Raw genomic sequence first — 13,462 nt, 5'->3', positions numbered from 1 at the left:
GAAAATGCGCAGAGGCGCCACCAACGTTTATTTGAGAAAAACGTCGGAAAAACCGGAAAAAGGTGTGGTCTACGAACTTTAAGTGTGAAAGGTTCGGGAGTTGTATTTATGCACGCGGAAGGTATTAGCACCCCACGCGTCCGTCACAAGGGACGACAGCCTTTAATCAAGTGTGCAAACATGACTTCAATTTGTTTTATTTTCCCTTTTACGTTTTTATGTCTTTTTATGCCTTTTTGTATTTTTTTATCTTTTTGTGGTCGACAAGGGTGTTTCCCTTGCTCCTACGTATTCCTCAATTGTGATAAGGAAATCAGGCCTACGTAGTTCTTTAAGAACTAAACGTTGGTTAAATTGTTTTTATCCTTTTTTGCATGATATATTTTGATTGAATGAAAGGTCATTTAAGGCGTTGGACAATTAAACGATCTTTTGAAAGGAGAGAAAACATTAAGGCATTGGACCATTAATGATCTCTTTGTCTTTTGAAAGAGGTGACAAAACTATGTGTTGATTTTAGGCTTTTTTTAAAAATCCACGTTTAACCAATAAAAGCGAAAAGGACCATTTCAAGGCATTGGACCTTTAAAAATGGTTTTTAGGTGATGACAAAAGCTTGGTTTATGAATTGATTTTAGCCTTAGTTTCATTTTGGTTATTAGTCAATTCGATTAAGAAAGAAAATCCCAAAGAAAAACGTCCGATTGATTTTTTTTATTATTTTATTTAAAGATATTTTTTTATTATTATATTATTATTTTGCCTCTTTTTTATTTTAAAAGTGGTTACGGCATCACAGATCAGTCGGATTTTATTCTAACAGAGATTAAAAGATATTACAACTCAAATGATCGGTGAAAATTTATTTTATTTTTGATTAGGAGAGAAAATGACTTGAATAAATGACTAAAGTACATCAAAAGGGGGTACGGAAAGCAAATGAAATAAAAATAAAAGCACACGAAACAAGTGGGGACCATTAAGGGTACATAAAATGAATTAAAAGGTTCGATTTCGGGAACTTACCAGTTGAAAACCAAAGAACGACGAAGAACGAATGAAGAACGGTGGAAAACCTTCACGAAATCGCCCATGGAAACGTCTCAGAAGCATTACGGAAGCGCCTCAGCTTGGATTTTCTTCACGGAAACAATTTTTCTCACTAATTTTAAGTGAATCTCAGATACCAGGAGGGTTGAACGAATTTGTTCTGCCCTCCTTCCCCTATTTATAGGGGAAAAGAGGGAGGTGGTTGCCGCCCAGCTCGCCCAGACAAGCTGGGTTGCTTCCACCTAAAGGCACCGCCTTCTGTTGGAACATCCTGGATGGCCCAAGTGGGCCTGATTGCTATTTGCACAACCCTATTTACTAAATACACCCCTTCTGCCCTTTTTTGCTGATTCTTTTTCCGTAACGTTACAGAACTTTACGAATTACGTAACGATACTTGTTTTCTTTCCGTAATGTCACGAAACCTTATGGATTACGCAACCGTCCCCTCTTTGGCCTCTGAAATTTTACGGATCTTTACGGATTGTGCATTAACGCTTCCTTTCGACTCCCGACATGTCGCGGAATTTCACGGATTGCCTAACGATGGGTATCAAGTACCTCGAAGTGGTCAAGTGAAGGTCACATCCCACCAAACTGATGGTCCCCGGACGAAATTAGGGTATGACACCATGTTTTACTAAAGTGAAACAAAACCCAGTGCGAATCAAGACTCCGACATTTATCACGGGTGGAATGGATGAATGCATGTAGAAATGCGTATGGCACAGATTCATTTTACGAATACGAGAGCCCGAGAGATCGTCTCCTTCTTAGATACAACATTTGGGCAGCATAGCATCCGATGTATGCATTTAAGAAGGCGACACGGATCCTCTGTCGGTTCGTGACAAAGTGAGGGGATCAAGATGCAACCCGTGCATGATGCAGATGCAAAAAAAGGCACAACACGGGATGTACATAGTATGTCAATATCCACAAATAATCATACAGCAAAGGCGTACATGACATTTTAGGTTACATGCATGGCAGTGTTTAAAAGGCATGCATCGTGCTCGCTTCGTGCCCCTATTATAAGGACCTAAACAGGAGGAACTAAAAGGCTTTTAGTGATAAACCCCAAGGTGGTCATATCTCTCTTGATGGTTTCTAGAGGTATCCTCCCCTTCGAAAAACATATTGTAGCAGTAGGGACTACCAGCAACAATATGTTATCAAAGAGAAAAACTCTAGATGAGGGTTCACTGTTATCAAGCAAGTCGGAGACCCAGCATGACCACAGATTCACCTCCACTCCTTATGTTCCCATGGACCCGGGTATAGGTCCCCTTTTCAACTGACCGTGTGTTTAAATAGTGTTGGTGTTTGTGTGCATCAAATGAATAAACATCTATCTCATGCATACATTTAAAAAAACATACTAAAAGCATCAAAGAGTTATATACAAGAATGTAAGGGAAATAAAAGGAAATCGACAAAAGAGAAAGTCATGATGTTGCACGAGATTAGAAGGCCTAACTCTCTAAAAACAACCCATGCATCCCGAGTTCCCGGATGAGGACATCATGGCCTTGTTTGAGGAAAAACTAGACGAGGACAAGAACAAGTGGATCGTGTGGTTTGATGGAGCGTCAAACGTTCTAGGCCATGGCGTTGGGGCAGCATTGGTCTCTCCGGACAATCAATGTATACCTTTCACAGCCAGGTTGGGGTTCGACTGCACCAATAACATGGCTAAATATGAAGCATGCGCTTTGGGCGTCCAGGCAGCAATTGACTTCAACGTCAAGCTACTCAAGGTGTACGGAGACTCAGCGCTGGTGATTCACCAGCTGAGAGGGGAATGGGAGACTAGAGACCACAAGCTGATACCCTACCAGGCCTATATCAAGGAATTGGCTGGGTTCTTTGATGAGATCTCTTTCCATCATGTTCCCCGAGAGGAAAATCAAATGTCGGATGCGCTTGCCACTTTAGCGTCCATGTTCCAGCTGACACCGCACGGAGACCTACCATACATTGAGTTCAGGTGTCGTGGCAGACCCGCACATTGTTGTCTGGTGGAAGAAGAGCGGGATGGTAAGCCTTGGTATTTCGACATCAAGCGGTACATTGAAAGCAAAGAGTATCCACCGGAGGCTTCCAACAATGACAAGAGGACGTTAAGGAGATTGGCAGTCGGCTTCTTCTTGAGCGGAAGCATACTATACAACAGAAACCATGACATGATTTTGCTCCGCTGCATGAACGCTAAGGAAGCTGAGAGCATGCTGGGGGAGGTCCATGAGGGCTCTTTTGGTACGCACGCTAATAGGCACGCCATGGCTAGGAAGATCTTAAGGGTGGGCTACTATTGGCTCACCATGGAGAGCGATTATTGTCTCCATGTGAGGAAGTGTCACAAATGCTAGACAATGTCAACGCTCCGCCCTTGCCTCTGAATGTTTTGGCCGCACCATGGCCGTTTTCCATGTGGGGAATAGATGTGATTGGGGCCATAGAGCCCAAAGCTACAAACGGACATCATTTCATCCAAGTAGCAATCAATTACTTCACCAAGTAGGTCGAAGCTGCTTCATACGCCAACATCACGAGGAGTGTGGTGGTCAGGTTCATCAAGAGAGAGATTATCTGCCGGTATGGTTTGCCGAGGAAGATTATCACGGACAATGGCACCAACTTGAATAACAAAATGATGGGGGAAATGTGTTAGGAGTTTAAGATCCAACACCACAATTCCACACCCTACAGACCCAAGATGAATGGAGCAGCGGAGGCAGCCAACAAGAATATCAAGAAGATTATCCAGAAGATGACTGTGTCATACTAGGATTGGTACGAGATGCTCCCATTCGTGCTACATGGTTATCGAACCTTAGTGCGCACATCAACCGGGGCAATGCCGTTCTCATTAGTATACAGAATGGAGGTTGTGCTACCGTTTGAGGTGGAAGTCCCGTCATTGAGAATCCTGGTAGAGTCTGGATTAAAGGAGTTGGAGTGGGCCCAAGCATGTTTCGATCAGCTTAATCTCATAGAAGGCAAGCGTTTGGCCGCTATGAGCCACGGGCGTTTATATCAGAAACGAGTGAAGAACGCTTTTGACAAGAAGGTACTCTCGCGCAGGTTCAGTGAAGGGGACCTAGTACTGAAGAAGGTCTCCCAAGCCCTGAAAGACAATAGGGGAAAGTGGGCCTCGAATTACGAGGGGCCTTTCGTCGTAAAAAGGGCTTTCTCCGGAGGGGCCCTTGTGCTCGCCAGCATGGATGATGAGGAGCTACCTTCACCCGTGAACTCCGACGTTGTCAAGCGATACTACGCTTAAGATCTGGGGCAATTAAGGAAGTCACTGCATGTTTTTATTTTTGTGTTTTTTGGTTTGGTTTCCCCCAGGGATTCTTGTCCTCTGTAATTTTCTCATCGCAGTCTTTTAAAGAACGTAGGCTTGGGGTTTCTTTGTTCTGATCCTCGTTTTGTGCCCTAAAAGATGCGTAGTCTTTAATGACCCGAGCCTTTTCGCTTAGTCCATGGGGATGCCCTAAGCACTTAATTGAAATTGAACCCTTGGCTTAAGAATTATTGCATTTGAAAACGCTCATGCATACATGGAGTAGATAGGTAGCAAAAATGCCTTGCAAAATATATATGGATAGTTTGGCATGTAGCATAAGAAATTTCTTTAGGTGCATCTCATGAAATGTCGTTCACCAAAGGAAAGATAGGTGTAAATGTATGTATATCCTAAGAAAACCCGTGCGTTGATGCGTAAGTTTTCTTTCTAAAATTCGTGTGGATATTTGCGTTTTGTTGAAAAGAAGGATACGCTATTTTTTTTGCTTGATCTGGTTTTCGTTTCTTGAACTAACTTCCTGAGTGTTATTTTTTCTATAGGAAATGGCTCCGAAGAAACTCTCCACGAAGAGGTCTAGAAGGGACGCCACTAGAGAAGGCTCCTGTGTCGCCTCAGAGTTTGATAGTCACCGTTTCCGGAGCGCCGAGCACCAGCAGCGCTTCGAGGCCATCAGGGGGTGGTCCTTCCATAGGGAGAGGCGTGTCCAGCTCAGGGAAGATGAGTACTCGAAGTTCCAGGAGGAGATAGCTCATAGACATTGGACACCTCTAGTGACTCCCATGCCCAAGTTCGACCCTGAGATAGTCCTAGAGTTCTACGCTAATGCCTGGCCCACAGAGGAGGGAGTTTGGGACATGCGCTCGTGGGTAAGGGGTCAGTGGATTCCCTTCGATGCAGATGCCCTTAGCCAGTTCTTGGGTGACCCGCTGATTTTGGAGGAAGTCCAGCAGTGTGAGTTCAGCCAAAGGAGGAGTCAGGCCGACGGTTTCGATGAGGAAGCCATCGCCCAGCTGTTGTGCATACCAGGGTAGGATTTCGCCCGGACGGCTGCAGGGAGGCGGGTGTTGATCATGCGCACCAGCATGACTACTTTGACCCAGATATGGATGACACTGCTGCTCAGCAATGTCTTGCCTAGTGATCACAACTCCAAGCTCCCTCTGCCTAAGTGCCAGTTGGTGTATGCCAACCTGACACGGATGAGCGTCCACGTGGCCCAGGTGATTGTTGATGCCATTTATTTGTTTGCAGGTATGGCGCCTACTAGGCACCCTCTGGACCCAGAGAAGTCGAACAGGGCCCTAGGGTTTCAGTCTCTGATCATAGGCCTCTGCCAGTCCTACGGAGTTCGAGTCACCCCCAACAAGGTAATCCGACAGCCGATCAGTCGAGCCTTCATCGAGAAGTACTGCACGCCTAGGTAGGCACAGGGTGACACACATCAGGCTATAGACGCACCGCCACCACCTCGGCAGGCCAATCCGGCTGGGCCATTAGGCGTGGAGCGTTATCTACAGCATTTGGTTCACCAGTAGGTGGCCAACCACCATGGCCAGGTGCAGATACATGAGTGTCTCTACCGGTTCAGCCTCAATTAGCAAGGGTAGGGTTATGTCCCTTTTGTATGCCCTACCCTGGAGCAGTTTGGGGTTGAGGTCGCATGGCCTGGAGACTGGCCCGATGCCCAGACAGGGGAGGAGCCTGCAGGGTCCCCTGGTGGGGAGGATGAATCCCATATGGATGAAGATATGACTGACCTACTCGGTTTCTTGGGAGGGAGCGGGGCCATATGACCAAGGTCGCTGCACTTTTTGGTGATTAACATTACTGCTTTCAATTATTGTTTTTTTTTTCATATAACATTACTGCTTTCAGTTATTGTTTATGTTTCCGTTATGATTTGGCATTACGGCTCTCAAATATTTTACCACTATTTTTGTTACGACTTACCATTGCATTCTTTTCCGTTTGCTTTGTGATTTGACGTAGGTAAGTCGTGTGTGCCCTCATCCGCATGACCTTTTCAGAAAAAATGAATGAAAAGAAATGATGATAAATAATAATAACTTAATAGATGAAGAGAATAAAAAATAAAATTTTTTAGCTAAAAAGCCAACATGCTGTCGAAAAGAAATAACTTCCAACTTTTTCATTGAAAAAAGATTCACCGATCAAAACACAGGGGTTTTTTGAAAAAAATGTGTATACGCCTGAAGGGTAAATGTTGTGAAAATTTTCCCGAACGCCCAAAATGGACTCGGATGAATGCATGAATTGATAAAAGAACATGTTTTGGAAACATTGGGTTAACTTAAATAGGGAAAATGAATCCTGAGCCCTAGTGTCACATGACCATAAAAACTTGATGCTTGAGTGTCCACATGGGTGCATGCATGACCAGTTTTGCATAAAATTTCCTAATCATCATTGTTGCATGTGTATCATGGAAATAATGTGGGACATCTCCTTTATCCCTGAACCGCTGGCCAAACCGACACCCTAACATGTATCATGTCCAGCTGTTCTACAAGCCTTGAGCCAAGACCTCAAACCACCATAAACCTTGACCCAGGATGAGAATTTCCATCCTTGTCCTCGGAAGACGTAACAATGGGGTCTCCCAAGAAAAAAAGCCATTCACTATTGAGCTGCTAACACGCTTCTAGAACAAAGAAAGTTCTTGATCAAAGATCGGAAGAAAACAAAAGAAAAAGATAAATCCCCGATCAAAGATCGGGAGAAAACAAAAGAAAAGGAAAAGTTCTTGATCAAAGATCGGAAGAAAACAAAAGAAATATGCAAAAAGGTCTTGGGGCCAGACAATATCTGAACAATACAGAATTGTCACCACCAAATAAGGAAAGAAAGGAAACCACGACCTGAAGTGGTCATCTCCCTTTGATTGCCTACCAAAATCCTATGCGTCGGTGACTTTTTCACCTCGCACTAAACAAAAGCAGAAAAGGAAAAGGCCCAAACACTCAAAGTCAAATTCCCCTTGGAAAAGGCACATATCTATGGTTCGGAATTAGGATGAAACACTTACCTGTGTGAGATTGATGCACTTTGAGTGATTTTCTTCTATTTTGTTGGACCCGGTGTTTCCTCTAAATGCTCGTTTAGAGACGAATCGCTAACATCCAAAATCTCATTTATGGTTGTGAGAAAATTTCATCAGCATACTATCCTTCCCCAATAGGCACATTGTTTTTCATCAAAAATTATATGTTGCTCTGATCAGTTGGAAGTTTTGTTTCTTTACTAAAGCATGTTCGTGTTTTAGTTAAAGAACGCCGAGGCCATTTTTTTCTCGCAAGCTAGAACTACGTAGGTCTGAGTTCCCCATCACAAATTAAGGATACGTAGGAGCAAGAGCCTCGCTTTTGTTGACCGCCCCACACTTTTTGTTATCCTGACCCATGAAGTCCGGGGACGTGCGGAAATACCCCAAGTGGTTATTCGTACAAAGACAACTTCGATTAATCCTAACCCGTGAAGTTAGGTGACAGGCGGAGATACCCAAGTGGTTATCCGTATAAACACTCTTTCACTATCCGTTAGACTCAGAGTCTGGTAGCATGCAAAGACTAACGTCGTCTTCTGCACCCTTTCTCAATCGCGGCCAACGAGCCCATTGACACGCAGAGATTTACATCGTCTTCCGCGGTTTCCGTCATCCTGACACGTAAAGTCAGGTGACGTACGGAGATACCTCAAGCGGCTATCCGTACAAAGACAACTTCTGTTAATCCTGACCCGTGAAGTCAGGTGGCAGGCGGAAATACCCCAAGTGGTTATCCGTACAAAGACAACTTCTATTAATCCTAACCCATGAAGTCAGGTGGCAGGCGGAAATACCCCAAGTGGTTATCCGTACAAACACACTTCTGTTAATCCTAACCCGTAAAGTTAGATGGTAGGTGGGGAATACCTTATGGTTATCCGCACCTTTCGTCAACCAAGAGCAAACGGGCCTGTTGACGCGCAGAGACTAACATCGTCTTCTGCACCTTTTGTCATCCTAACCCATGGAGTCAGGTGGCAGGCGGAGATACCTTGTGGTCATCCGCACCTTTCGTCAACCGAGGCGAACTAATCCGACGGTATCAGGATGATGTTGGTCGTTTGATTATGATTATTGTCAAAACATTTTGCAGGTTTTTACTCTAGTTGTCTGGAGGCATTCAAGCTCGATGACGCACGAGATTCTTCTCTGTTGAGCGCGGGCGATCGAGTTCGATGGCGTGGGGAAGTGTTGTGGTTGTCCAACTTTATCGCTTTCAAGACACTGAAGTTTTGTTGACGCTTCTGACGCCTTTTCTTTTCTTTCTGAATGACAGGTTCCGCTGGTGGGGATATTGATCGGTCTAACAATGTTACGCTCGAACGAAATTAGTGTCTTATCTTTACTTCGCTTTTATCTCCGATAAAAGATAAGTAGAGAGGGGCAACTGTCATACCCTAATTTCGTCCGGGGACCATTGTTTGGTGGCATGCAACTGTCGCTTGACCGCCTTGAGGTACTTGACACCCATCGTTAGGCAATCCGTGAAGTTCCGCAACATGCCGGAAATCAAAACAAGCATTGTTGCACAATCCGTAAAGATCCGCAATATTCTGGAAGTCAAACAGAGCATTGTTGCATAATCCGTAAAGTTTCGTGACATTCCGAAAAGAAAATAGGTGTCGTTACGTAATCCGTGAAGTTCCGTAACATTTTGGAAAAGGAATCAGCAAAAAAGGCAAAAGGGGGTGTATTTGGTAAAAAAGGGTGTACAAATAGCAACCAGGCCCACTTGGGCCTTCCATGGGGTTCCAACAGAAGGCGGTGCCTTCTGGTGGAAGCAACCCAGCTCGCCTGGGCGAGCTGGACGGAAACCACCTCCCTCTTTTCCCCTAAAAATAGGGGAAAGAGGGCAGAGTAATTTCGTTTAGCCCTTCTGGTATTTAGGATTCTCTTAAAATTAGTGAGGAAAATTGTTTTTGTGAAGAAAATCCAAGCTGAGGCGCTTCCGTAACGCTTCCGAGACGTTTCCGTGAGCGATTTCGTGAAGGTTCTTCACCGTTCTTCAATGCACCCTTAGTGGTCCCCACTTGTTTCGCGTGCTTTTATTTTTATTTTCGTTTGTTTTATGTACCCCTTTTTGACGTGCTTTAACCATTTATTTAAGCCGTTTTCTCACCTAATAAATATTGAAAACGAATTTCCATCGATCATTTGAGTTGTAATATCATTTAATCTCTGTTAAAAAAAATCCAACCAATCATTCACGCCATAACCACGGTTAAACCAAAAAAGGGCAAAATAATAATAAAATAATCAAAAAAATCAATCGGACGTTCTTCTTTGGAAGTCTCCTTGATTGAATTGACTAATAACCAAAGTGAAACTAAGGCTAAAATCAACTCACAAATCAAGCTTTTGTCCATAAAAATCGCTTAAAAACCGTTTTAAGGTCAAACGCCTTAAACGGTCCTCTTTGCTTTTATTGGTTAACATGAACTTTCGAAAGCATAAAATCAACATGTAACTTTGTCGCTACTTTCAAAAACCAAGAGATCGTTAATGGTCCAACACCTTAACATTTTTCTCTCCTTTCAAAAGAATCAAAAGATCGTTTAAATGGTCTAATGCCTTAAAACAACTTTTGTTCGGTTAAAATATATCTTGCAGAAGATAAAAACAACTTAACCAACGTTCAGTTCTCAAAGAACTACATAGGTCTGATTTCCTCATCACAATTGAGGAATATGTAGGAGCAAGGGAAACACCCTTGTCGACCACAAAAAGATAAAAAAAATACAAAAGGCATAAAAAGACACAAAGACATAAAAAAGGGAAAATAAAACAAATCGAAGACATGATTTTGCACACTTGATTAAAGGCCGCCGTCCCTTGTGACGGACGCATGGGGTGCTAATACCTTCCCCGTGCATAGATATAACTCCCAAACCTTTCACACTTAAAGTTCGTAGACCACACCTTTCCGGTTTTTCCGACGTTTTCCTCGAATAAACGTTGGTGGCGACTCCGCGCATCTTCCTCCCTTGGAAGACGCACCTGTGAGCCCCGCGTCACCCTCCCGCCGAAGGGTAGGTTGCGACAACATGCATGTTGCGAGATGATTTAGGCAGTTTGTTCTTATAAGGCTCTAGCCAAATGAGCCTACCTTGAATTAATTCCTTTTATAGCCCCTTTGAGCCTATGTTCCCCTTTCTTTGTTTTGAAGCTCATCACAAGCCTTAAGTGAAAAACAATGATCTCACCCTACCCTTAAGGAATTTTGGAGCTTTGGAATTGTTTTGGGAATAAGTGTGGGGGGGTATGTTTCATTGGAAGATATGTTTTCTTTGGCCATGCTTGATGATGTATTTTTGCCATGCTTGATGTATATACATATATTTCCTGATTGTTGCTTTATTTTTCAAATATTCAAAATGTTTTCAAATGCTAATGTTCAATAAAAAACAGAAAAAGAATGAAGTTGAATAAATGAGGTCTTGTTTTGAGGAATTGGACTAGTTTGAGGACTTGGTTAATTTTATTGATATTGCAGGTTTTGGGTTTACTTTTTATGCTTAATTTTTAATTTCGGTTTTGGGTTTACTACTTTTGCCTAATTTCCACTTATTCCCCATTGCTCCTCTATTCCTTTGGGTTTTAGCTACTTATCCCATACTTTCCTCTACCTTATCCCTAGCTCCATTACAACCTTAAAAGACCTTTTGATCCTCATGTGCATGTGTTTGTGGTGCCTGGTTGTCAATTTAAGAGTCTTGCCAAGTCTATGTGGTGTTTGTTTTCATGGGTGCTCTGAGAGTAAACAGTAGCCTAGACACTTGAGAGATAGAGTGCATATCTTGTGAGGCTTTATCACTTTTCAGTCAATTCTTGAGTTGATTGACTACCTTGCCATGTTTGAGGTGCTTGGATGATTTTCATGACTGTCTTGATTCTTTAACTCTTTACGTGTTGGATGTTGCCCATTCCTTTCATTCCTTGAGATTCATTGAGAAATATGTAAATTTTTGTGTTTGTTTGTCTCTCTTTAATGTCTCTAGATTTGTTCCTTGCTCTACTTTTTGATTTTTCCCAGGAGTGCAAAAGGCTAAGTGTGGGGCAATTTGATGTGTCATTATTTTCTCCTATTTCTTACCCCTTTCTGTCACCATTTTAATTACTGATTAGCCTTAATTGTTAAATTAATTATGTAGTTTTATCATTTGGGCCTACTTGACTAATTATGTGTTTTAATTTAATTTCAAGAGAATTATAAGCAATTGGGTTTGGGTCCGGAATTGGGATGAACTGGCTTGGACTCGAAGAGAGCAGATAATTTTATTTGTCGTCCAGTTTTATTTTATTTCATTTTTGGGCTGTATTTTTGTAATTGGGCCACCAGACCTTATTGGGCCCAAAAAAATCAGATTTGTAAGCTTTGGGGCCTAGTGACCTTTAGTGAGCCCAACTGCTAGGGTTTTAGTAGTGGTTGGTTACTGTTCACGTAGGCAGAGAGATTGTAGGGTTTCATTTTCAGTTTTTGGGTTACTGTTCACGCGCATGGTACTGTTCACGTAGCAACTCCATTTTCATTTTCTGCTTCAAATTCCAGTTTCGTTTTTTGCTTTTAATTCCAGTTTCATTTTCAATTCTGTCTTCTAATTTCAGTTCGTTTTCTGCCTTTGATTTCCTATTCGTTTCTGCATTTCGTTTCCAATTGCAATTTCATTTTTGGTTTCTGTTTGTAGATTCATTTTCATTTTTGTGTTGCAATTAGTTTCCAGTTGCTGTTTTCGTTTCTGCTGTTAATGGAAGGCTGAATCTCTAGTGTTGTTTTCTCTAGAGGATTAAGCATAGCTCTCTTTGAGGTTTTGTTATTAATATTAAATTCTGATCAGTTTTCCCCTTCGCCAATTATTCTGTATTGTTGCTAATATTAATCCATGCATGCTTAATGCTTGATTAATTGTCTCTGTGCTTAATTAACGTTCATGCTTAATGGACAAGTGAGAGGGATTAATTGGTGTATGTGTTGCTTAATCACATAATGACAGCCTTGTGTTAATTTTTGCTTAGTAAATTAATTTTGGATTGGATTAAGTGGTTGAACTGATTAGGGATAGACTTGCTTTTGAATCAAGCGAAAACAACATGTTTTAGATCTGTTATCTTTTTAATTCAAGTTTGCTTGCTATTTAAATTACAAAAACAAACAACCCCCCATTTCGTTACTGTTTTATTATTATTGTTATGAACGTTTGTTTGATCACTGCTCACTGGGAGATGACCTAGGATCACTTCCTAGATACTACATTTTAATGTTTATTTGATTCGGGTACGACTTCGATCAATGGTTTTTACACGGTCTTTTTGTTTATGTGTGAATTGCTTACAACATGCTAGAATAGGGTTTTCTAGTTTGGGCTAAGAATAGGGTTCTCTTAGACTTATATTCACAAAGGACCCTAGTGTTGGGTGCCTTAGTCTCTTTTTTCGGGTTGGGAATTGTAGATTGGATATGACTGCTTGTAAGGATTCTTAATGCATAGTGGAAATCTATTCAGGTTGTGGATTAGATAACTGGATTAGCTTCTCTAGAAATAGAGAGTGAACCAGTATAAAAAGATTGTGTCTTTCTTCAAGTTTTATGATTATGAAAGAAAGGATGTTAATGAAGGATCATGTTTAAGGAATGATTGATTAAGTATTGATTACATTTGATTCATATATGGTTAGTGATATGATTCGTACAAATTTTTTTTTGTAACTCTATTTTTAAAAGGTATGTTTTGTTTTGAAAACAAATTCACCCCCCCCCCCCTTCTTGGTTTATTGAGTTCCATCATCTTTTTCAACTAAGTGCATGGCCTGAACCGCATTAGTAAACAAGTATCTACAAATTTGTGAGTAAGACATATGGGTTGAATTTGTAAGATTCATACCAACCAATGCCATAGGCTTGCTTTGGTAGTTGGAGCCAATGGCCAAAAAGGATACTGAGTGCATCGTCTCAATTGCATTAGTAAACAAGTACCTACAAATTTGTGAGTAAGACACATGAGTTGAATTTGTAAGATTCATACCAACTAATTCCATAG

Source organism: Glycine max, chromosome 14 (assembly GCF_000004515.6).
Source record: "Glycine max cultivar Williams 82 chromosome 14, Glycine_max_v4.0, whole genome shotgun sequence".
NCBI classification, from domain to species: domain Eukaryota; kingdom Viridiplantae; phylum Streptophyta; class Magnoliopsida; order Fabales; family Fabaceae; genus Glycine; species Glycine max.
The sequence above is the reverse complement of the archived record's forward strand: the minus strand, read 5'-3'. Positions refer to the sequence as shown.